The sequence below is a fragment of the Pipistrellus kuhlii genome, unplaced genomic scaffold (genome assembly GCF_014108245.1).
Source record: "Pipistrellus kuhlii isolate mPipKuh1 unplaced genomic scaffold, mPipKuh1.p scaffold_m20_p_19, whole genome shotgun sequence".
NCBI classification, from domain to species: Eukaryota; Metazoa; Chordata; class Mammalia; order Chiroptera; family Vespertilionidae; genus Pipistrellus; species Pipistrellus kuhlii.
In genome coordinates this window covers 4,691,031-4,716,851 of record NW_023425504.1, presented here as the reverse complement: position 1 = coordinate 4,716,851, position 25,821 = coordinate 4,691,031, and the positions used below count along the sequence as shown (strand labels likewise).

The window sequence follows — 25,821 nt, the reverse complement described above, 5'->3', positions numbered from 1 at the left end:
CTGCAAAAGCTGAGATAAGACTATAAGATGCTGCAAGCAATCACTTATAAGAACATTATAAAAAATATTACTCTTCAAGGATGTAGTCAGACTGGAGGGGGGAGTCCCTGTGTGACGAATGAGGAGGAAAAGAGCAAGACACATTCTTGCCCACATGAATAACTGAGTAATTTGCAAACATCATTTCTTCAATGGTTTCTATTTAGTATTTCATTTACATTTAACAAAAATAAACTTTGTGAGATAGCATTGCATATGTTGACATAGGGAGGGGAAGCATCTTGCTTCCTTCTCAACCTCTTTAATGCTTTCTGTGCCAGGTACAGTGTGTCAGGCATTTGTCCTTCATGAAAAATACCACAGAAATGATTGCTAAAGAAATTTCAACCAACCCCAGCAAGCTGGACAGTCCATAGCAAAGTTATTTCCCTTGATACTGGTTTTTAATTTGACGTATTGTCTTTAATTGGAAAATTTAGGAAAGTCATTCTTAGGTGACATATCAAAAAGGAAGAATGCTCATTAGATATTGTTTAATTCTCTAGTATAATTCACTTGGGTTCTATAAATAAGATCTCTGAATCAGTTATAATAGATACATGGGATGTCACAGCCACAAGGGACTGATAAATCATTTAAGCCTGTTTTTCTCAATTGAGTATTGTAGAAAGCATTTTTAAAGGGGAAAATATTCTTACTAATCCCAGTGTGGACTTAAATTATTTGTAGAATGCTAATAGAACAAGAATGTAATAAAATAAATAGTGTAATGTAACATGTAATATTTTTACATATATAAATATATATATTTAAAGTAATAATACATATAAACTAAGTATAACTTGTTATACATAAAACACTTGAGATAATTCCCTTCTCCCACTTCTTTCTACTGGTCTGAAAAAGACAACTGTGTCATATACAGGGCCTTTGTTTGATAGGAAAACATTTTCTGTCTAAACATGTATACCTTTGTAGGTTTTTTGGTCTGATTTTTAACAATTACAACAACATTCTACTTGGCTTTCATTAAACTGATAACATAAAAACATTAGTGGGCAGAAAAATAACATAGCAGTCCTTGATTATAAGAATGCACCTTGGACACTTTAAAATAATCATAGAAATGAAAACACAAAATTAGAATATTCTAATAATCACAGACAAACCATCTTCCCTAATAAATCTGCAAAGCCTAATTTGGTAAACATCGATCTAGACCAATCCTCTTTTTTCTTTTTATAAAAGGAGAACTGTTAAAGTCATAAACAAGCCATAAGTTGAGCTGACACAGGAATCCAGAAATGAATCAATTTCTTGATTCTTAGTAGAGCAAATTTTCTGCAAAGCAATACAACTTTTAGTTGTATAATTTAAATGTATCCTATTCAAGACTGAAATCAGAATATCATCACTTTGTGTTAGCTCCCATAATGCTTGGAGTTTTAAATCACTTAGAGACCCATGAATATTCATTTGTTCACTGTCATTAACTGTTTTGTACTTGAAATTTTATTTGTTTGACAGTAGAATTATGTCTTATTTTTATGTTGGTGCTGATAGTTTTTAAAGTATGAGGAATAGATGATAATAAGAAAGTTCCTGGAAAAATTAGGTTAGGAAAAAGAATCAAGGCTCAAGGCTCTGGGATGCAATGCATTTGGCCCTAGCATGATGGGTTTAAATAGTTGGAGCAGTGACAAGTATTAAGATTTGTAGATAGCTGCCGAAACCGGTTTGGCTCAGTGGATAGAACGCTGGCCTTCAGACTGAAAGGTCCCAGGTTCGATTTCGGTTGGGGGCATGTACCTTGGTTGTGGGCACATCTCCAGTGGGGGTGTGCAGGAGGCAGCTGGTTGATGTATCTGATTCTCTATCCCTCTCTCTTCCTCTCTGTAAAAAATCAATAAAATATATATTTTTAAAAGATTTGTAGATAGCTATTATTTTTAGCTTCTAAATTCCACCTTTGTGTACAAAATGTAAAGGTCACTAGATGAAGAGTTAACCGCATTTCCTTTTTTGACCTCAGTTTCCCAATATGTAAAATGAGGCAGTGGGCAAAATATAAATCCGCAGTTTCAGCTGCCCTGCCATTTTCACTTTATTTCCTCCCTATAATTTGGCTACAAGTTTTGACTATACGATATAACCAAACAATTCAGTTTGTTCTGAGTCTTTTTTTTATGTACTTAAAATTAGAGAGATATAAAATGTGTTATGCTATATTATTAGGTAACTTGATAACAACTACACTTGACTCCATTTTACTTAATATCCTTTCCATTTTATTTTTATAACTTAATTGAAGTTTTGAGAAAAGTACTATGTTGTACATGTGTAAAGGGAGAGATTATAGGACTCATTTGTTGCTGTCACCATCAAATGACACATGCAATGATGTTTATGTGACACCTTGAAGGATAGATGGGATTTTTGAAAGCTAATAGATAAAAACTGAGGGCTTTCAATGTTGGGGAGGGGGCTGACTAGGTGATCCTGGCATGTTCAGGGAACATTAATGAGCAAGGGAATGGTGAGAGTAGGGAGAACTTCAACAAGACTTTCAGATAGAAGCCAGGCTGCAAAGGACCTTGGATGGCAGGCAATGGAGTTTGGTCTTGATAAGAAGACAAAGGACGCCATTGGGGCATTCTGTGTATAGATATTCTCAGAAGAACATTAACTAATGTGTCTGGGTCCAGTGCCTGTCCGTGCAGTTGGTTTTGTCCATCCTTTGGTGATGATGTGCTCTTTCCCTCCTGTAAAACTCAGTATTTTTTTTCTCTTTATAGGGACTGGTTTGGGTGACCTTTATTTCCATATCTGTAAAATGAAAGCATGGAAGTAGATATGATGATCATGATTCATTCTCAGTCTTTCTCTCTCATCAGTGAAGTATCTCACGACAGCAGCTATTATGTACTTGTGTGGATGTGAGAAGATGTGTGTGGTTTGGGAAAACAAATCCCACAGATGATTCTCCCATCAACATTAAATTCCATATATTTTTAAACACGCAAGCTCTAACATTTTGATTTGCAGTCCTTATTCATGAAAAATTCCATTTGGTGACTCTGGAGAATATACAGGAAAAGTCAATCATGTTTTTAACATATATGATCTTTTTGGCTAAATTAACAGAATACAGAAATAAAAGTGGCTGAAACATTGAGGACAATTTATTATCTCAGAACCAGATGAGGTTGGTTTTAGGATTATTTAGTGCAGTGGTTCAGTATTCTCATCAGAGCTATGACTTTCTTCTGTCTTTCTGCCCTGTCATCCTCAGCATCCTCAGTCTTATAATGTCTCCCCCTCTTGTTTGCAAGATGGCTGCAGCAGCTCCAGATAGCATATGCAGAAAAACAAAACAAAACACATGAGAGGAAGAGGAAGAGGAGGCATTTATTTTCATTTTTCTTTTAATTATGAAGAAAAACCTTCCCCTAACCAAATTCCCTCATGTTCCACTGGCCAAAGAAGTGAGAGTCACATACTAATTTCTTAAGTGCAAGAGAATATTCGGATATTGGTATCCGGCATATCCAGCTTCTATAGTGAGAGGTAGTTCTGCCTGATAGGAGAAAGGGAGAGGAAAATGGATGTTGGGAAAGCAACTAATAGTGCCTGTCACATTGTCCTTTTTCCAACACTCATCTTAAGACTCATCCCTCCTTTATGTAGCCACTGGCTAATTAAAGCTAAGTATTTAGCATAAATCAGGGCTTTTGTGGATTATCTGAATAATTAGAGAGATTGTATGCTCAGGGCCCTTATTTTATTTCATCTAAAAGTTTAATGATAAATAGGCTTCCATTGCCCAAAAGGAGCTTCTCTAGTGCTGAAACCCGATATAATTTTTTTTTTTTTTTATTGAATTGAGCTTTAGGAAAATAACTTAAAATGTACAAGGATTGTGATAAAGAGCAGCTTAAATTCTCTCTCTCTCTCTCTCTCTCTTTTTGGCTTTACAAATCTTCATCATCTATAAAAAATAAGACTACATTAAAGAGGTATGTGAATACTTAATGTAAAATTAAGAATATGTTGCTAAAATTCAGGAAAGAGTTTAGAGCTATGGCCATGAGTAAATTGTGAAATATCAGCTTACTTCTCTGCTACAACACTGACCTAAAGAAGCTTTTCTGTTTCCCCAGCAACCTCACACAGCATTAGCTTGTTTCCCTCAGAGTAAATTAAATGTGATTTTCAAGTACTACACTTCATTATTTCAGAAATCACAATACCTCGCTGAAATAACATTTCATAAATCATATTGGACTTTATTTTTAAACCAGAGCAGAGAAAGTATTTATTTGAAATAATATTTTTCTTTTAAATCTACTAAATTTTCAAGGACTTATAAATTATCTCCATGAGGAAATGATAAATAGGGCATTGTATGTATAATTTACTTATAATTCATTAGTGATTGCCCAATCATATTTTTTAAAAAAAGTATTAGTTACAGGGATATGAGAAAGATAAAAGCCACATCTTAAATGAACCATCTAATGTCAAGCACAATCAAAAGCTCCAGAGGATGAAAACTGTGTTAGTGCTAAGAAACATTCTCTAAAGTCAAATGTTAGCTACTTTTTCCATATGTTAAAATTTTAAACATGTAAGTTATTGGTTATTGGACATCAACACTTTTGTGTAAATTAGTTTGAGATCATTTTCCTTTATTGTGTTAAAATACAAATAACAGAAAATTTACTATTTTAACCATTTTAAAGTGAAGGAAAAAAAAACAGTGATATTGTTATGGTCTGAATGTATCCCTCAAAATATTGAAATCTAAATCTCCCAAGATGATGGTTTGGGGGTGAGGTCTTTGGGAGCTGATCAGGTCATGAGGATTGAGTTCTATGAATTGAAATAGCGCCTTACCAAAAAAGCTCTGGAGAGGTCCCTAGGCCCTTCTACTATGTGAGGGCACAGTGAGAAGATGCAAGCTATGAACTAAGAAGAGGGCTTTTAGGAAAAGACAACCATGCTGATGCCTTAATCTTGAACTTCTAGCCTCTAGAATCTGAGATGTTTTGTTATAACTACCAAAAGAGACAAAGACAAGCATTTAGTATATTCACAATGTTAAACTACCATCACCACTACCTAGTTCCAGAACTATTTTATCACCACAGATGGAAACCCCATGCTAGTTAAATAGTCATCTCCTAATGTCTTCTCCCCCAATCCCTGCCAACCACTGATCTGGTTTGTGTCTCAATAGTTTTGGCTATTCTGGATATTTCACATAAATGGAATCATACAACATGTGGTCTTTTGTGGCTGGCTTCTTTCATTTAGCATGTTTCAAGATGAATCCATGATGTAGCATGCATCAGTACTTCATTCCTTTTAATAGCTGAATAATATTACATTATATTGCTACAATATATACCATATTTTTGTTTATCTAACCAAGAGTTGTTGGACATTTGTGTGTTGTTTCAACCTTTTGGCTATTATGAAGAGTGCTGCTATATATATATTCATGTATACATTTTTTGTGTGGACATATGTTTTCGATTCTCATGTGTAATTTACCTAGAATTAGGATTGTTGGGTCATAATAGTTGAAGTTTGAACATGCAAGCCAGAGTCTACATATGAAGTACATGAAAATCCTCATTTAAGTGGAGAGTTTGGGTAAGAGTGGAAAGAGAAGAGGAGGAGTCTGGGAACAATGGACTGGTGCTCCCCTCCATGCCACATTCTGACTAAGCACTCCCAGGAATTTGAGAATTTTACATTTGAAACTGGTCATCTGTAAAGTTGCAGGTGTTGCTGTTTCATTTTACCAGAATTCTCAGGACATATCTTTTTTGTCAAGCGTGCACCTAAAAGGAATCTAAATGGCCCGGCCAGCGTGGCTCAGTGGCTGAGTTTCTACCAGGAGGTCATGGTTTGATTCTCATTCCGGGCACATGCCCAGGTGACGGGCTTGATCCCCAGTGTGGGGCATGCAGAAGGCAGCCAATCAATGGTTATTTCTTATCATTGATGTTTCTATCTTTCTCTCCCTTGCCCTTCCTCTCTGAAATCAATAGAAATATATAATAAAATAAAATAAAGGGAATCTAAGTGTTTTTCTTATAAAAGGTCATATCTTACAAACTCCTCTTGACCTAGGGGAGGAGTTATCAATTTTCATATTGCTACTATAGGAAGGAACATGGTCACATTGTCAGGATGTGTAGGACAATGGGTGGCAAAGCCAGAAAGTGAATCAAGTCTCTGGCCTCCTCAGTGACTTGGTCATCAGGTAGCATATTTTATTCTTCCTGCCCAAGCACACTGGCCTTGAATAAGAAGTCCCCATAAATAATAACCCCAGAACTGTGTTGTTGTTTTTTTGTTTTGTTTTGTTTTGCTTTATTTTCAGAGACAGGTAGATAAGTTGAATGATTCTACCTTGTTTAAAAACAAAACAAAACATTTTTCTTGTTTGAGTAAAACTGAAAGCCCCATTCTAGCTATCACAAAATTAAAACTCTTCCCTGATAACTTTAAGCTGATATTTAGCTGAAAATAGGGCCAGAGTAATTTGTTCTTCAATGTTCTTCTAGAGTCTCTTTTATGCTATCTTTACCCCCACTTAGGGTTATTGAAGTCACAAATAACATTTCTTTGGTCATTTTTAGATAATTCCCTATTTCACAGCCTTTCCAAACCCATGGATTTCTGAATTTGTCAATTTTAAATGGTATTTCATTGGTCTACTCAGGACTTTCATAGAAAGCTTCCTGTTCTGCTGTGACCTTGAAGAATAAAAGGATTCCTTGATCAGTGGTGAGATGACACCATTTCAAATTAGCTGAGTCTGTGTGAGTCCTTCATAAGGCCTGAACTACACTAATCTAAGCTGGCCTTGAATGAATCCCTTGTCCCTGACATGTTCACAAAGAAAGATTGAATTGATCAGTTGTTAATGCCAAAGACACATGTTTCTTTAAAGCAAAATAAGGTTTAAAACACACACACAAATCACCTGATTTATCTATTCATCATGCATGTTTTTGGGCCCAGCCTTTCACTAGGATATGGAAATATAGAAGATGAACAACAGAAGTCTCTGACATTTCCTCTGTCCAAACAAGGAACACCCTTCAAGATCATGTCACTCAACAGATGAGGGGACTAATACTGATGCTCTGAGCCAGAGAGTCCAGGCTAGTACTAACTGGTTCTTTAAGGCTCCTTCTACCATATGACCACCCTGATGCTTGGGTTTAACTCAGAGAATTAAGATAGGTCAGTCACGGGATACCATGACTGCATATGATTTTGGAAGCTGGGAAGCACATGCCCAAGTGTGTGAGCAAGGCACATGTTCTAAACCTGTTGAATTCAGTGGCATTATTCCTCTTCAAACTAGCTATAAATTCTCTGTCTCACTGAATCTTAACCAGAGTGCCTCGGCATCCTGGAGTATCATAAGTTTTTTTTTTTTTTTCCAGCTACATGATTATATTTTGATCAACATATGATTTTTTTTGCTATGGCTGAGGTTCAACACTGTTAGGAGAAGTCTGCCAAATGAGGCATGAACTGCATAAGTGGGGAGTTGGAAGTACCCTTTGTCATGTGTATAAGTAAGAGGTCGAACATAATTTCAGCACCAAGGAAAGATAGTGTGATACCTAGGAAATGTAAGAATTTGGCCTAAAAAGTATTTGAGAGAGCATAAATATCAAGGTAGTGAACAGTTCTAAACAAAAAACTACATAAGTGTGCAATAATTGTGTATGCATTCTTAAATACAGACAAATAGTCACTTGAGGCCATTGCCATCCACATGCATTGGGCTATTTTGAGTTGTTTAATCACTTTAAGTATACTGTCTAAAATACAATATTTGTCAATGTGACTTGTTCACAGAACAGCTAAGAAACGCTATTCTAGTGAAACTTACTTCTGCTTGCTGAGCTATTGTTGAAGCCTCATAGAAAGTGTCAAGAGTGAATTCAGAGGAGAGAGAAATCTTTTCTGACTGGGATCATTAGGGAAGACTTTGTAGACAGGGTGGTATCTGAGGTAGATTTTGAAATCAATTGCACAAGTATAGGATGGAAGAGATGTACTTAGCAACCCATGTGAAAAGGGCTCAGGGTTTTATCCCATAGGAAGCCCATGAATTAATGTATTCCATCAAATGTTACTACACTTATATTGGGGGAACTATGCTATGTGTTAGAGTTAGGGAGCTTAGTTGTGCCCTGGACATTCTCGCAGTTTAGTTGGGGGAAGATATAGTAATAAGATAGCTGTTATATAACTGAAACTACTTGTTCATTTGGCACCAGAATGCAAATTGAAAGGCCGGGAGCATAGGGCTCAAGACAGTAAGCGTATGGTAAGAATTGAGACTGGGGCCATGGGCAGAGGCACAATTATGGAGGGTCTTGTCCAACATTTTAAAGAGTTCATACTTCACTATATATGAGACAAGAGTATAAGATAAGATTGTGCATTTCCCATATTTCCACCATGTCAAGATACCATTCATTGCTGATAACTTGCATCCTTGATCTAAAATGATTGCTGTTGAAAAGATAAAATGATTCACATTAAATATAGGGTGTCCCCCCAAAATGTATACATACACTGTGAATAATTATAAAGGCAGTGTTTAATAAAATACATTTCATTTTCAAAACCATAAAGTTGATTTTTAAAGCTGAAGATTTGCTACCAGAAACAGCTTCATTCTCTAAGAACCTAGAATTCAGTAAAGAAGAAGCACTCACAGTGAGAACACTTAAATCACAGTCATCTTTAAGTGGCGAGAACAGCGGCAATGGTAGGAGCCTCTCCCTCCTCTGTGGCAGCACTAAGGATGTCCAACTGATGGCTCAGGCCTGTTCCCCATCAGCGGGACTTCCCTTGAGAGCTCCTGGACTACAAGAAGGCCCAGGCCAGGCTGAGGGAGGCCCTCTCCCCCGAATGCATGAATTTTATGCACCAGGCTTCTAGTAAGAACATAAAGAGAAGCTCCTCACAAACCTCATTGGATACCATTTCACTTGACAGCATGATATTGGAAGAACAGTTGTTAGTGCTGGAAGTGATAGTTTTTTGTGAAAAGGTATTAGAAAGAATTTAAGTACAAATTATCAAAACCCAGCAGATAGTGCAAATGCCACTGCAAACCTACATAATTATGGTGAAACCTCTCCAGATGCCATCAGTATAAATTCAGAAAATGCTCAAAAAAACCATAATGGCCTGATCTCAGTTGTGATGTTTAAAATTACTGGTGTTAATGGGGAAATTCACATCCGAGGGGAAGATACAGAAATGTCTTCCAGTGACACCAGATCAGTTAGGCCAGTGGTCGGCAAACTCATTAGTCAACAGAGCCAAATATCAACAATACAATGATTAAAATTTCTCTTGAGAGTCAATTTTTTTTAAACTTAAACTTCTAACGCCAATTCTTCTAAAGAGACTCTCCCAGGCCATGGTATTTTGTAGAAGAGCCATACTCCAGGAGCCAAAGAGCTGCATGTGGCTCATGAGCCACAGTTTGCCTACCATGGAGTTAGGTAATATCAGTCTTTAGCATTACATATCCAATCTTTCACTTTCAGTAGGTTCTGATCATAAAGCTGTTATTCATTCCAAATCCTCTCCTGAGATTATTCTGAGATTTGAAAGTGGGCCTGGTGCTGTAATACACTCTTTGCTTGCAGGGGAAAAAAAAGTATTTCTGCAATGCCATATAGAAAACTTTAGCACTGAGTTTCTTACATCTTCCCTTATGAATACTCAACAGTGATGCCAATGAAGATACAAGTTTTAAAATAAATTTAAAAGATGAGAATCCTCATGGTAACACAATGAGTTTGAACCAGCTCCATTAGCCATTCACATTGATAATCTTGTGGTAGAGAGAAATGACAATGGCTCTTTTTTTCTTTTTTCTTTTTTTAAAATATATTTTATTGACTTTTTACAGAGAGGAAGGGAGAGATATAGAGAGCTAGAAACATCGATGATGAGAGAGAAACATCGACCAGCTGCCTCCTGCACACCCTCTACTGGGGATGTGCCTGCAACTCAGGTATATGCCCTTGACCAGAATCAAACCTGGGACCCTTCAGTCTAGCACTAAGCCAAACCGGTTTCAGCATGATGGCTCTTTTCATATAAGAGATTCTCAGATGCTTAATACTGGGAATGATGTGAAAGAAAATGTCACAAGTGAATCATTTCTGCTTTCCAGTGGGAAGTATGTTCTGAAGAAACAGCACAGTGTCACTAAAGTCACTCAGACGAAGTCCAGAGGCGCCTTGGCCTTCTCAGTTGGTTCACTCTTCTGAGTGCTCCTTCAACTTCACTTGGGAACAGCTCATGGAAAAGAATGAATCTCTTCAGCAGGAATTGACTAAAGCTAAAATGGCTCTTACAGATAGGCTCACCTGAAGAAAAATGCTCTTCATCATATAAAGAAGATGACTGTTGAATAGCAGGAGTGGCAGTCAAAGCCCAAATTATAGCTCTGGAGTCAGGAGGTTATATGTATAGAGATGTTACCAATGAGTTGAGAGAATTTCCTTTTCATGAAAAGACAATAAAATGAAATAGAATGTGATGAAGTGGTGACTAGTCCAAATCCACTTTAAGAAGTATTAGGTACGGGCATTACACTCTTTTAGTTGTTTTGTGTTTGGGATTTAACCCTCTGTTAAACTGGTGTGATATAGAGAAGTCAACACATACTGTAAATTAATTACATGCCTAATGAAGATGTCATTTTCTAATTTTGATATCACACCATAGGCATTGTTTAAAAAGAAAATTGAAAACCTATTTTGTTCCACAGATTGCTGACTTTATCACTCTCTGTTAATGGTTACTATGATTTACAAATATTCAAGTGCTTTTAGGGCTAATATAAAATAAAAAGATTACATTTTAAATGTTTAAAAATACATTTATTTTTCAAATCTGAGCTATCAGCTATTACAGTATGTATACATTTTTGGAACACCCTGTATATGCAGATATATATATCAAATCACTATATTTTCTAAATCCTGAGTTTACATATATATATATATATAAAACTAAGGAACCTTAGGATTTAGAAAATATAGTGATTTGATTTTAGGCTGTATTAATTGAAGTTTAGCATCTGTAATTATGGGGATGATGCTTGCTATGCTGATCATAATGCACCTGTTTTTTTTCTGATTTATTTTAAAATGAACATCTAGACAAAGTACATTGGGGGGAAAAGTTACTGGGTTGTAGAAGGATTCCACCATTCTCTTAATGAAAAAGATATGTTGATCATCTGTAGGGATTACATTTATTCCTAACACTCTCTTGCCACTTTTAAGACCAAAATGTATCCGTCTTCTCCACTAGACTCCCAAGTTAAATGAGGTATGGTGTGCTACTGTTCTCTGCTTTATCCCTAGAACCCAGTGAAGTGTTTATGCTTAAATTTGGCATTTAATACCTGTTGGATGAATAAATGAGTGAATAAGTGGCTAAGGCTTGGAGGTGGAGATGAGGAGAGAAAACTGTTAAGTCTTTGGAAGGATGGCATGTGGAAATGGTAATGTGCTTGTTTGCCATAGTTGCTTGCATAAAATGAAGTAGGTATAAAAAAAATAAACTGTAGGGAGACAGAATGGTATCAGTACAGGAAACACTTCTCTGGTCACCTGAAGACGAGTATTTATATACTGTAGCAGTTTTTAAACCTTATTTGAAGCAATCTGATGAAAAATGTGGCCAGTCTTCCCAGGAAAATATGCATATGTGCACATACAAGCCAAGTTTGCAGGAAATGTCAAGGGGTTCAACTTCTCATGGCCCATTTGTATACCTCATGTTGAGAATTTCTATTCTCACCACTTTGCAATTAACAAAACACCTTCATGTGCATAATCTTAGGAACAGAGACACTGTGGAGAAAGCAAGATTGAACTATGAAACCAACTGTGCAGGCAAAGAAAATGAATCTCAGAGAGGTTGAGTCATTTGCCCAAGGTCACATAGCCAATACACTCTGAAAGAAGGATTGAGTCCAGGTGTGTCAGACAATATATTTCAGGGGCTCTGAAGTGCATCACTATTTTTTCTGTGTCCCTAGAAGTGTTCAAACAGGCAGTGAGATAGAGGTGCTATGAGCATTGACAGGATGGATATGAAATACTTATTAAATGTATGAAATACTTTACAAGTCAGAAAGCACTGTATTTGACCACTTACCAGATGTGTGGTCTTAGAAATGTTACTTAAGTGTCAGTTTCTTTTTATAAAAAAATAATTTTTAGAAAAAGAGGAAGGAGAGATAGATATATAGAGAGAAAGAATGATTTGTTCCACTTATTTATACGTTGATTGGTTGATTTTTGAATGTGCCCTGACCAGGTATCAAATCTACAACCTTGGCTTATTGGGACCACTCTCTGACTAACTGAGCTACCTGGCCAGAACTAAGCCTCAATTTCTTCATCTTTAAAATAGAGATAATGATAATATCTGCCTTATGTGTTAGCAAGAGGCTAAATGTACACATTCCTTAGTACAGTACCTGGCATATGGTAAGCATCCAATAAACTTTAGCTGTTCTCAATAAATGGTAGCTAGTGCTGATGTAATTATTGTTATTATTTGAAGTAATTTTATTTCAATAACACCATTAATCTCTCAGGAGGAAATTCTGTTCCTCATGAAGGAGTTTTTCTGTACCTTTATTCAGTCTGTGAAGTTACATGGCTATGCTGCTTTAACCCATGACATCCTGAACACTGGCCTATTCAATCAAGTATTATTTTTTTCATTCTTTAAATAGTACTAATAGAGATAAAAATATAGTAGAAATAATTACCATAATTTTTAATGGTTTTAGTTGACAAGGTAGTTTATACCTAATATTTGTATTTTGACAAAATAATATACCCATATTTCCCCCAATTTAAAGCAGTCTCAAGAAAGAGAGAACAGACAGTGCTGTCTCCCCTTAAAAAGTAAGCATGCCATCAAATTGGCTAAATGTTTAAAATACAATGATGGGCAAAAGTAGGTTTATAGTAATTAACTTATAGTACAAGGATAAACTAGTTCATGTACTCACAACTGTGAACCTACTTTTGCCAATCCCTGAATATATAGAAGACATGGAGGTATTCATAGAATAAGTCAGGACTTTGCCACTTTTGGAATGCTGAGCATCAGAGAGAGATAAACTACAGTGCTGGGAATTGTGCAAAATCTACAACTTGCGACTTTTTGTAATAAAATAGAAGAAGTATTAGTTGCCCCTTGGTGAGTTTGTCCTTGCCACTAAATATCTTGTTTCCTTTTCTTTTTTTTTCTTTTTTTCTTTTTGGCAGATAGTTGTTAGATTAGGAGAGACAGTTGGCAAAGATGCCCCTTCAGATTTAAATAGCAGATAACATGTACATTGAAAGTGGGCACAGGCATATTTTGATACATTGATTTTAGGATGTTTTATCCCATTACTTTTTCCAGAAATCAATTTCTCTAAGCTTTTTTCTTTCCTCCTAATAAAAGCAGCAGAACGTAGGGTGCTTAGGTTCAGTATTTTTAATTACAACCTACTCTGTGTTTTTATACTGAATTGTGTTAGGCAAACATGCTGAGTTGTATTAGGTAGACATACTGGCAAAATCCATTTGGCTTACATTTTAGCTAACTTTAATTTTATAGGAATTGAGGAAAATTTTTTTAGGCTTTGGATAATATAAACTATCAGTCAAGATGTCAAATTTATCATATGATGTTTTCTTCTTCTTTCTTTCCAGGCTGAAAGTTGTCTTGAATAACTTTTGCAAGGGAGATCATTGAAGTCATTCAAGATACTGTGAAGTACAGATTGGTAGTTACAAAATAGTCATTGGGATGTAAAGTGTAGCATAGGAAATACATTCAATAAAATTGTAATAACTATGTATGGTGACAGTTGGGCACTAGAAATATGATTGTCTAACCAGAATTCTGGACATCTGAAACTAATAAAAAATAATATTGAAAGTAAAGTGTAACTGAAAAAAATAATTTAAAAAATAATACATATTTTATAAAGTAAAAAAAATGAAGTAGAGATTTAAGACTTTAAGTTCTGGTTATTAAAATGGTCACATAATTTATCTATGTAAAGTGAGGTAGAGAGTTGAGGTGCAACTAAGAGGGATGAAAAGTTCCATACTTACCTCAATTATTTTGCTTACAGGCTTGCTTACTTTCCCTCCTGGAATGGCATGATCTGGGCTTCAGTTGATCAAGGCCAAGTTTACTTTTTCTGAGCTATAAAGAATTCAGCTATGCTCTCTGAATGTAGTGTCTTTTTCTAGATATATTTCAGTATTTCACCTTTTTAGTGGGAATGCCTAGCAAAGCTCATAATAACCACTAGATTCCCAGAAAAGGCAGTTAGCAGACATTTAGAATTTTGAGTACAAGTTGCTAGTATTTCTGTAGCTTTGATTTTATTCTCCACCATAAAAAAGGGAAGATATTTGAAATTAAAAGTGCCTGACTTTGATCTATGTTTGAATAATCCTTGAGGCATTTATTGTAATTAAGGGGACTGACTTTGGTGCTCTTCCATTCATCCCAGTTTCCAAATAGGAGTTTTCTTTTTTTTGCATTACAAAAGAAAGGGTGGGAAATTAGTAGCGATTCACATATACACTTTTTCCTGCCATTTCTTCTGCCTGGTTGCCAAAGTACTGCACTGAGCAAAACAGGAAAGTACTGCTCAAAAAGATACAAATGATGAACTTAATATAACAGAGGGTCTATATTATCTGCAGCTTTTAAACAGATCTATCAGCCCATACTGACTAGGGAGTTATTTCCTCACGTTATTTTAATATGAAACAGTATGAGTAACGATCTGCAAACAGAAGAGACTGCCACTGAGGAGACCCCAGTACTACAGAGGTACCTCCTGCTACTGATGCTTGCAATGATTTATTTTTAAAGGGAATTTTACTTTTTCAGAATGATGTTTCAGAAAGATATTGAGAGTGTTAAAAATGGGTTTGTCTATTTTTATATAAAGTAACAGATGAAAAGATGAGTAATCAGTGATAAAAGGGCCCCGTGCTTATCGAGGAGAATAGTGTTTTGTTACCTAGACTTATTTAATTTTTCTCTTTGTTGCAATTATTAAATAGCACAATTATCCTCTTATGTTTTCTTTCTTTTTTCCTACCAGGTTTTGTTAAAAATATTTGGACAACAAAACACCGTTGAGTGATGTGGCTTGTCCAGAAGTTTCACATCACCCTAGTAGATTCTGGAAAGAGCTGTAAGTTACATTTCTCTGTCTCTTCATTTTGAGGAGGAGATGTGAGGTAGGTTACTTTGATCTTATAGCAGGGTATCTTGTGGTCTGTTGTGCTATCTGTGTGGGCAAATTAGTTTAATTCACTTCAGCTTCATATTAAGCAACTCTGGAAAGTGCTGTAGCCCCTGAGAAGTGAGTCAGTCAGATAATCATCTGTTCACCCACAACCCACCTTACAAACCAAGTCCTGAGTGTGAACAATAGGGTTTCTTCACCTAAGAAACCACTTGCTGAGACAGGGTCAGATTTGGATGGTGTGGGGGTTGGGGTGGGAAGTCATTCTTTGGTCAAGACCACCTTAGCATTCTGAGCTGTCCCTGGACTTAGCCAAGGATCCTGATAAGGGGGAGAAAGGTGTGGGAAAATGTGATGAAATATTTCATAATGGCATCATGTACTCACCTAGGCTGTTCCCATGCCTAGTGTAGAGTATGGCATAGATCTTAGGCACTTAAGGTTGGGGGAAAGCAGCATTGGGTCTTGAACGGAGTTTGGGATTTGGAACGCCTGGGCTGGTACCTGATTCTCTGCTGTGTAACTCAAAATAAGTCACTGCATCTTTCTGAACCCTGACTTCACAGGGCTATGAAGAACATCTAATCCAACAATAAACTTTAAAGCACTTCTAAAATCACGAAACATTAAATCAACTATTAGTTATTTGTGTCAGAGCTTGGGACTGGAAATGTAGATTGAGTCATCAATATAAATGTAAGAATGAAAGTTTGAGAGAAGTATTGTGAGATTGTTCGGTCAATTTAACTCCTTAAATTATCATATTTTAGCCAAAACCAGTTCGGCTCAGTGGATAGAGCATCGGTCTGCGGACTGAAAGGTCCCAGGTTTGATTCTGGTCAAGGGCATGTACCTTGGTTGCGGGCACAACCCCAGTAGGGGATGTGCAAGAGGCAGCTGATCGATGATTCTCTCTCATTGATGTTTTTAACTTTCTCTCCTTATTTCTTCCTCTCTGTAAAAAAATCAATGAAATATATTTTTTTAAATTATCATATTTTATAAACCCTAATTTTCTCATATCAGGTTTATTTCTCCTATTATTGACTTCCTTAACAGTTTCTCCCCTTCAAGGCAGGTAGACTCTACAGTGATCTGTTCAAAGAGAGCCTTTTCCTGTTCCATCCTTTTACAGTACCTCTTCCTGTCTCTCCCATGTTAAACTGAGGAACCAGCCAATCCAGCTTGCTTTCTCTGCCCTGACACCTGACAGGATTTGCCCAGCACTGTGGGGCACCAGGGAAAGATTTACTTCAAAGAGGGGATGGAAATCTTGGCAACTCCCAATCACACCTGGGTAACAATGGTAGAGATTCCCACCTGACTGAAGGGCTGTGTTTGGGCTCTGGAGGAGGGTCAGAAGGGAAGCACAGTACCCCTGGGGTTCAAGTGGGGAGGAAGAATGAATATAAGAATAGAGAATTACAATTTACTTCCACAGTACACTTTAGATTTTTGGTTCTTGTTTATTTGGATGTAAACCTTACAAATTTTAGAAATTATTTTCAGTGGGTCAAATAAATGATGGGGCTGGTGGCAGGAGGCACTGAAAAATATGAACTACAACTAGATTAAATTCTCTACCATATATAAATTGAAACAATCATTTCCCTTTAAACTAGACCTTTTTTACACAGAAAGCAATGATTTTTTCATGTTATCTTTATGTCAACTTTCTAAAAAATCATAAATTTATAAGGTAAACTAAGTATTTAAAATTGCCGAGCAGTAGAGTACAAAACAAAACAAAACCTGTGACACACTAGTGAACTACAATAAAGCCCGCAGCTATGAGTATAGACACTCAGAAATAAGTTAGAAGAATAGCTATTTTACTCCCTGTCATTTTCACATACGATGAAGATCCAGAGAGGTATTATTTGGCAGGCGTTATTATTTGAAGGCAGGTGTTGCACATGCAATTATCATAAGCACTCTGAGTAGGATGACCACATGATACAAATTTATGTTTATCCTAATACAGTTTACAGAGGGTTTTTTTTCTGACAAATTACACTACACTTTATGGAAATGTAACATTTTGTATGAATGTGGAGGATAATCCTGGTTGCATGCTGATGAGGGAGACAAAGTAGCCTCACTCTTATTTGCAACTGACTCAGACCTTTCCATTAGCAAATTAAAATCTGTTCAAATTTATTTACTAATATATTTGAAGATGCTTCAGACTAACCCCTTGACCTGTATTACAATATATAGCAAACAACTGTAGCAGTGAAAATAATTAATAGGGTGTAATGTACCTCCTGTTTGTTTCTTTTTCACACCCAGGGGTCAGCTGTATAGTGGGTCTGCTATTTGCATTCAGTTACATGGGTATATTTACTTTAAAATGATCAATTATCGTTTCAAATGGCTGTTCTTAATTGCAGTCTTCTTATTCAAGTGTGATACATATCATATACTGTATATGCTTTATGTTTATTTCTATTTTATATCACCTGCTCTTGGCCAATTCTGAGAGGAGCCTATTCTTTTGAAAATAATGTCTCCTGAAGCCTGTTACGTTGTTTGTGTTTACTGCATAATGACTAGAGCCATGGCTTTATTCATCCTCATTATACCAATACCAAACCAATTAGTGTTTGCTCTCTATATCTTGGAGAAACCATTCGTCTCTCAACTACCTTGTGGTTCCTTAAAAGAGGTCTGGTTGCTAATGAACCTGAAATTTGCAATGGGAATGACAGGGTCTGCAGGGCTTCCCAGGAGTAGATGAGTGGACTAGGCTTTGCTGCCCTCTGCTGTCTATTTTAAAAGGTAGTGCTGTTGTTCTAGCTGCAGAGTTGTTTCTGAGCACTATTGAGTATTTCATTCTGCTTGGAAACTAACCACAATGTTGAGAAATGTAAATGAAAGTGCTGTTGCGATAGTAAGTGCATATAGATCAGTGTTTCCCAAAGTGTGGTACGCGTACCCCCAGGGGTAGGGGAAGAGTTTGGTGGGGATATGCACTGCACTGTGCTTAGCTGCACCTAATTCTACGTTCTCATGAGTACGAGGGGTACTCAGCGTTATGAAAATTATAGAAGGGGTACACATATGTCAAAAGTTTGGGAAACACTGATATAGATGGTACCAGAAGTATATGGTCTGTGCCTGTCTCATCTAAGAGCCGCTATACACCTTTCACAAATGTAATTCAAAAATTGGGGCTGAAAATTCTCACACATACAATGCTACCCTTTTGTTGCAATTTTTTTCAAGATCTTTATGAGGAGGAGGGGGCATTAATACTCACTCGATGATATTTTGTCTATTGATTTTAGAGAGACTGGGGGGGGGGGGCAGACATCGATGTAAGCGAGACACATTGGTTGGTTGCCTCCCACAAGCTCCCTGACCTGGAGTAGGGAGCAAACCTGCAGGCACAAGCCCTTGAGCAGAAATTGAACCCAAGACCCTTTGGTGTGTGGGATGACAATCTAACCACTTATCAACACTGGCCAAGACCCAACTTTTTAAAAACCTTTGTCAGAAATGTTTCCAATATCTCATTGGTTCAGAATAATATCTGTGCTGGAATAGTTTTATGATGAGAGGGTTTTACAAGTAAAAGCAAGGCCTAAGGAGAAGTAGTAGAGATAAAATCATAAATGATGGAAATGTTTTGTAGTACAGAGGTGCAAAGTAGCTGGATGAGTGGGAGATTTCTCATTTCTGTTCAACAAAAGTGAAAGGTAAACCCTGGCTGGTTTGGCTCAGTGGATAGAGCATTGGCCTGCGGACTCATACAAAATGTTACATTTCCATAAAGTTAGTGTAATTTGTCAGAAAAAAAAAAAACTTTGTAAACTGTATTAGGATAAACATAAATTTGTATCATGTGGTCATCCTACTCAGAGTGCTTATGATAACTGCATGTGTAACACCTGCCTTCAAATAATACCGCCTGCCAAATAATACCTCTCTGGATCTTCATCGTATGTGAAAATAACAGGGAGTAAAATAGCTATTCTTACTTATTTCTAAGTATCTATACTCATAGCTATAGGCTTTATTATAGTTCACTAGTGTATCACTAGTAAGGAAGAAGAAGAAAAAGGTAAAGATAAAAATTATGAACAACAAAGTGACAACAAATACATACCTACCAACAAGTGAATCTAAAAATAAAGTGAATTAAAAAATCTGATGAACAGAATGAATTGATAAATATAATAGAATCAGGGACATAGAAAGGGAGTAGACTGACAATTCACAGGGGAAAGGGGATGTGAGGGGTACGGGAAGAGATTGGACAAAATCTTATACCTATGGATGAAAGCAGTTGTAGGGGTAAGGGCATGGGGTGGGGTGTGAATCAGGTGGAGGGGAGATATGAGCGGGGGGAAGAGGATCACTTGTAATAATCTGATTTATTTAAAAATAATGCACAGGTCTTGTCCTGAAGAAACTCAAATCTCACTAATAAAATAAATAAATATTAAAGCTGCCTCTAAAAAGAAAGAAAGAAAGAAAGAAAGAAAGAAAGAAAGAAAGAAAGAAAGAAAGAAAGAAAGGAGATGAAGAAGAAGAAGAAGAAGAAGAAGAAGAAGAAGAAGAAGAAGAAGAAGAAGAAAAGAAAAGTAAAAGTAAAAGTAAAAGGTGAATTTCCTTTTGTATATCACCCCAGGGAATGGCATCCTCCTTTCTCTCTAAAACTTCCCAGGTGAAGTTTTTTTCTTTCTGTAGTCAGCCTGCTTGTGACCCTCACAAACAATCATAATTTGGGGTGATGAAATGTCAGGGCAGGTTCTTGGATGAATTCTCTGCAGCATCTATCATGTAGGTATCCCACATTTCTACATGCAACCAGGAAGGGTTTTAATTTTCTTGTCTGCTCAAACATAATCTTATGGCAGGGTACAAATAGGTATGGCTCTATTTCCTGTTTCTACATAACCCGGGATGGGCAGATGCCTTGAGCAGCAGTCCTTTCTATTCGTGTAATATTCTAGGTGTACTGAGACCTCCCAAATAGTAAAGTAGTGCCAACAGTTGTTATTTGTGTATTTTACAGCTGAGCACACAGGTACAGACATTAAGTGACATGGATAAAAGTTACTGGGTGAAAGCATATTAAACATAGAATAATACCATAACTTACAACTTTAGCAGCTTCAAAGAGGCAGCTCTGAGAGGACTGTGACAACAGAAATCTTCCTGGAATGCACATCATGCATTAGCACCATCTCTTTCCCTGCAATGCCAATCCTTTCCTTACTTTCTTCCTTTACCATCCTCCTACTCTGTCCCCAAATTCCTGGATGGTGTTTTCATCCTTTCCCCAGCCAGCCTGTGGCAGCCATTATCATCTCTCCTTGACGCAAATCCCAAGAAGCCACAACATGCCCCTCCAGGTTTGGAGCCTATTCCTCTTCTTCTAAAATCAATTATCTATGAGAATTGATTTTTTTGATAATTAGAGTAAATTGCCATGCTGATGCCATAAGGAGAGCTACTTTTACCTGTCAGATGTAGCACCTTTTACAAAATCACTATCAGGTTTTTGTCTTCCCATAGGATTAAGGCCCCTATAGAGAGGTGGCATAGGACTGTAAAGTCTTAGGTTGTTCTTTGACAGGTTGCAATAGACTTTTGACTCATTGCTTTCTCTGCAGCCATAAACAAGTGCATTTCCCATAGATCAGTTGTTTCTACCCTTGGAGCTACACCACCACGCATTCACTGTGGGCTGTATAAAAAATATCTCAAAAAATAAACATAATATAGCCTTTAACTTGTATATAAATATTATGCTTAGTTAAATACATGTTGGTTTTAAAATATTATTGACTTGACAGTAGCAGTTCATCAGTTAAGAGTTTCTAAATGAACAGATACTATAGTCATGTAGAAATTCAATGAAACATTAGTGTTTAAATGGTATCCTAATATTTCTTTTAAAAGAGAGATTCTATAGCAAAAAAACTGAACTGGAACTCAGATGACCTGGGTTCTAATAATCTCTCATTTATAAACTCTAGATCCATTATATTGTATATTGAGTGATTTGGAGCAAGTGAGTTTTTCTCCACCCCTGCTTATCTCAGTCTAATAAAAATTCATTTATTACTAAATATTTATTGTGATTCTATTATACTACTAACATGTACTCAGTACTTGTTCACCAGCCTTTTTAACATTCACAATGGCCCTGTGAAGTATGTGTTAGCTCTTTCTCAGAAAAAGAAAATGCAACACATAGAAGGAAGGTATTTGTTCTTTCCTATTACTGTATAATACAATTTTTTTTTTAAAAAAAGAGAGTTTCATTTAGAAATCATTATAACATGTAGTTAGGAATTCAGTTAATTTTACTGGTATTTGTAAAGTTGATTCTGCAACTACTATTTAGTGGATCCTTTTCTCACTTATTTTAAATCCAATCTTTATATATATTGAATTCCTATGTACTATACAGGATCTGCTTTTGGACTCTACTATGATCCATTGATGTGTCTTCCTAGTCCTATGCTGTTTCACTGTTGCAATGACTAGTCTAAAATATTTTAATATTTTATAAGGCATGTGTAACTTCTTTATCTTTTCTCAACAATTTCTAAAGGTTTAAAAAATCCAGGTTATTTTTGTTCATTTTCTCTTCTGTATGAATAATTACACTGATATTTTCTGGTTTAATGGGCAAAATGTATTAGATTAAAAGTAATTTGTGCAGAACTGACTTTTCCACACTATAGTAAATGTTTTCAATTATCTTCATCTTTATATATAAACATATATATATATATTCTTCAGTAATTGTAGCTGTATTCATATAGGTCTTATGTGTTTTTTTAGTTTATTTCTAGAGGTTATTATTATTGCTATTGTAAATAGATAGAGCTACTTTTGAATGATAGGTAACATTTAAATTTGAGGAACAAAAATAGTATAATTGAAGGCTTAGTGGAGAAAATAAGCATGTAGTGTCTGGGAGAAAGTAAGGATGGTAGAAGCTATTGCTCCCTATTATTAAGGTTAACTTTTACTGACAATACTTGCCTAACCTCTTTGTTAGAGTTATTATGAAAGTTTTTCAAATGTGTGAAGTATGTGAAAATGGGTCTTCTAGTTTAATGCAGAGCAAGCAGAATTGTTTATTAAGTGTTAGATGAGCATATTCTGACACCTTGTGGTAATTTAAGGGTATGTGTGATGTAATTCAATTGGCTGAACTGGAAGAATATGGAATGCCCACAGAATCATATTTAGAACTAAATGGGGGTTATAGAGATAATTAAATCCAACATTCTTGTTTTACACATGAAGAAAGCAAGTCCCAGAGAGCAAATGTGCCTTTCCCAAATTCACATAGCTTCTTAATAACTGAACTGGGATAATTTTTTTCTAACCTTTTGCCTACTACTCTTTTTACTATATCATAACCATTTGCCAATTATCTACAATTGTAAAAAAATAACTAAAATGAAATTATTATAATTTTAAATCTAAGACAAACATGTCTACGTAATTTTCATGTCATCTCTGAGGAATTTAAATCAATAATATATGTGTTGGGGTGGTGGTGTTTTCTTTATGTGAGAGGAAGATGTTGGGCTGGTTTCTGGTTGTTCCTAAAGGTGGTCAAATTGTACACCCTAAAATATTTTGTCATTTCAACTCAATGCAGTGAATGTATACAGTGCTTTGAGTATCAGAGACTTAGAATATTCTTCAAGCCATTCACAGGGTTTTTCTTAATAGCCCAAGGAGGCCTACATCATCTGAGAATGGGCCTGCCTTAGTATGCTTGCTACTCTCAGTCATTGGAAGTGTAGTAGTGATGAATTCAGATCATAGTAGCTGGGACTATTAGTTACTTTTACTCTCTAGTGATGGGGACCTGAATAGTACATTTTTATGATCACCAAAGTCCTTCCATTGCTTTGCACAGGTCTACTTTTCCTCATGGGTATAAGGAAGAGCTGTCCCATGGTTTCTATGTACATTTTTGTGAGGGGGGGGGGACTCAGAAGAGGCAGAATAGTGGGATGAACTACAACCCCAGATTTGCAGTTGATCTTGGGGCCACAACTGTACTTGTCCTTTTCCTTCTCCACTATATTTTTTAAATTCACCTCACCCTGTCTCCTCGGCAGATCTTGGTGGCTTAACTGGTGGTATAACCTATACCTTTATTTTTGAATGGTCTGAAGCCTTGGAAATTAGACCCTTCTCAGTTTAGCATCTCTTCACTTGTCCATTTGCAGTTACCATGGGGTAAGGGTACCCAAGTAGATCACCTGGGTTCCACACCTCATTCCATATGGACCCCTTATGTAAAAGCAGCCCTACCTCTTGCTGTTAAGGCTCAATTATCCCTGCTGGTACTACAACTTCTCTTCTTGCCTGCTGGTCCTTTGGCATAAGGAATCCAGAGCTCTGACATGCAGTTCCATTATCTTTGACTGTAGTTTAATAGGGTCCTTGCTGTGTCCCCTGGAAAGAGTGTACCCTTTTTGTGAAACAGGACCTACAATCCTTCAGAGCTCATACTTGAGGGCACAGAAAGCACAAAGTCCCCTGTTGATCACTGGGAATAATGTTAAATATGAATATTCCTGCTTCCACTCCTTAGTTCTCAGAACCTTGTGTTCTGTATTCTTCTTAAGGAACACATAGCATCATATTGAATTCTTTAATACATACACTGTATTTCTCAATGGCATCTCATCATTTCAGAGTGTTGTCCCTGTGCTAGTGCTTCAGCTTTGCCTTTAGAAAGGCTTTCCAGCACTCTCTGAGGTTGTTCTGAATGGTGTGGTATGTTATATAACCAGTAGGTCCCATTATCATGGGTTCACTCCCATACCGCTTTCACTGTGAATTGAGTCTTCTAGTTGCATACTATACTTCCATGCCTGTGTATCCTGTAAGCCTCAGGATAGTGGTGCTGGCTAAGGCTCTGTCAACAGGAAAAGAAAACCAATTGTCAGATAAATGTCTATACCTGTGAGTAGGATCTCCAATTTCATCCTAATTATTTCCTTCTTTCTTCATCTTTTCTGTTTCGTCTGCCTCCTCCCTCCCCAATTTATTAAGTTGGAAGCTAATACTAATGGTCTCAGTTCTCTCTCCTTTTATAATAGAATACAAATGTACAAACCTATAAATTTCCTTCTTAGCACTTCTTTGGCTATATCTCATACATTTTGATATGTTGTATTTTGGTTCTTGTTCATTTTAAACTATATCACATGTTTCTGGTGATTTACTATTTGACCCATGGGTTATTTTTAAAGTATATTATTTAATTTACAAATATTTGTTTATTTCCCAAATTTTCTTCCATTGTTGGTTTATAATTGAATTATATTTTGGTTGGAAAACATCCTTTGTGTAATTTCAATTCTTTTACATTTATTGAGACTTGTTTCATGGGCTCATTGATGATCCAACCTGGAGAAAGTACTGTGTACACCTGAAAATGTGTATTCTGCTGTTGTTTGATGGATATTCTACAGATGTCAGGTCATCTTTGTTGAGAAGTGTTTTTCTAATCTTGTATATCCTTGCTATTTTTCTGTTTATCAGTTATTGAGAAGTCTCTTTTACTTTTGAATTGTTTATTTCCCTTTTAATTCCATCAGATCTTGTTGCATATATTTTGGGTTATTAAGTATCTATTTCTTCTCATTGTGATAGCTTCCTGATGAATTGACATTTTATTATAGAATGTCTCTCCTTATCTTTAGTAAATTTTGTCTTAAAGTTACTTTTGTATGGTATTAGTCTAGCCACTTTAGTTCTCTTTTGTTTGCTGTGTACATGGTATATCTTTTTTACCCTTTTACTTTCAACATATTTGTGTCTTTACACCTACAGCTTGTCTCTTATGCTGGTTGGTTTGGCTCAGTGGATAGAGCATTGGCCTATGGACTGAAGGGTCCCTGGTGTGTTTCTAGTCAAGGGCACATGCCGGGTTGCGGGCTTGTTCCCCCCCACCCCATAGGGGATGTGCAGGAGGCAGCCGATCAATTATTATGTCTCATCATTGATGTTTCTATCTCTCCCTCTCCCTTCCTCTCTGAAATCAATAAAAATGTATTTTAAAATAAATAAATAAATAAATAAATAAATAAATAAAGTGTGTCTCTTATAGGCAGAAGATAATTGGATTGTATTTTTAAATTCAGTATGAGAATCTGCCTTTTTAATTTTTTCATCCTTTTATACTTAATGCAATTATTGATGTGATTGGATTTATCTCTGCCATCTTGCTACTTATTTTCTATATGTCACATATCTTTTTTTGTTACTCTGTTCATTTTTATCATATTTTGTGTTAAGTAGATATTTTCTAGTGTACCACTTTAATTCCATTGACTTCTTTTGTTCCTCTGTATGGGGTGTTCTTCATTTTTTCTTTGTGTTCTGTAAGATTTTGTTGAAAACTGGACATTTTAGATAATACATTGTACAAATATGGATTCTCATCTCCCTTCTTGGAAGTT

General features: G+C 36.2%; 1 long non-coding RNA gene across 1 annotated transcript; it reads left to right on the top strand.

Annotated features, from left to right (window-relative positions):
* Positions 1 to 223: 223 nt before the first annotated feature.
* LOC123652585 lies at positions 224 to 9,704 on the top strand. Its single transcript, XR_006742014.1, has 3 exons — positions 224 to 238; positions 2,319 to 2,322; positions 9,606 to 9,704. It is a non-coding gene; the product is annotated as an uncharacterized LOC123652585 (long non-coding RNA).
* The last annotated feature ends 16,117 nt before the right edge of the window (positions 9,705 to 25,821 follow it).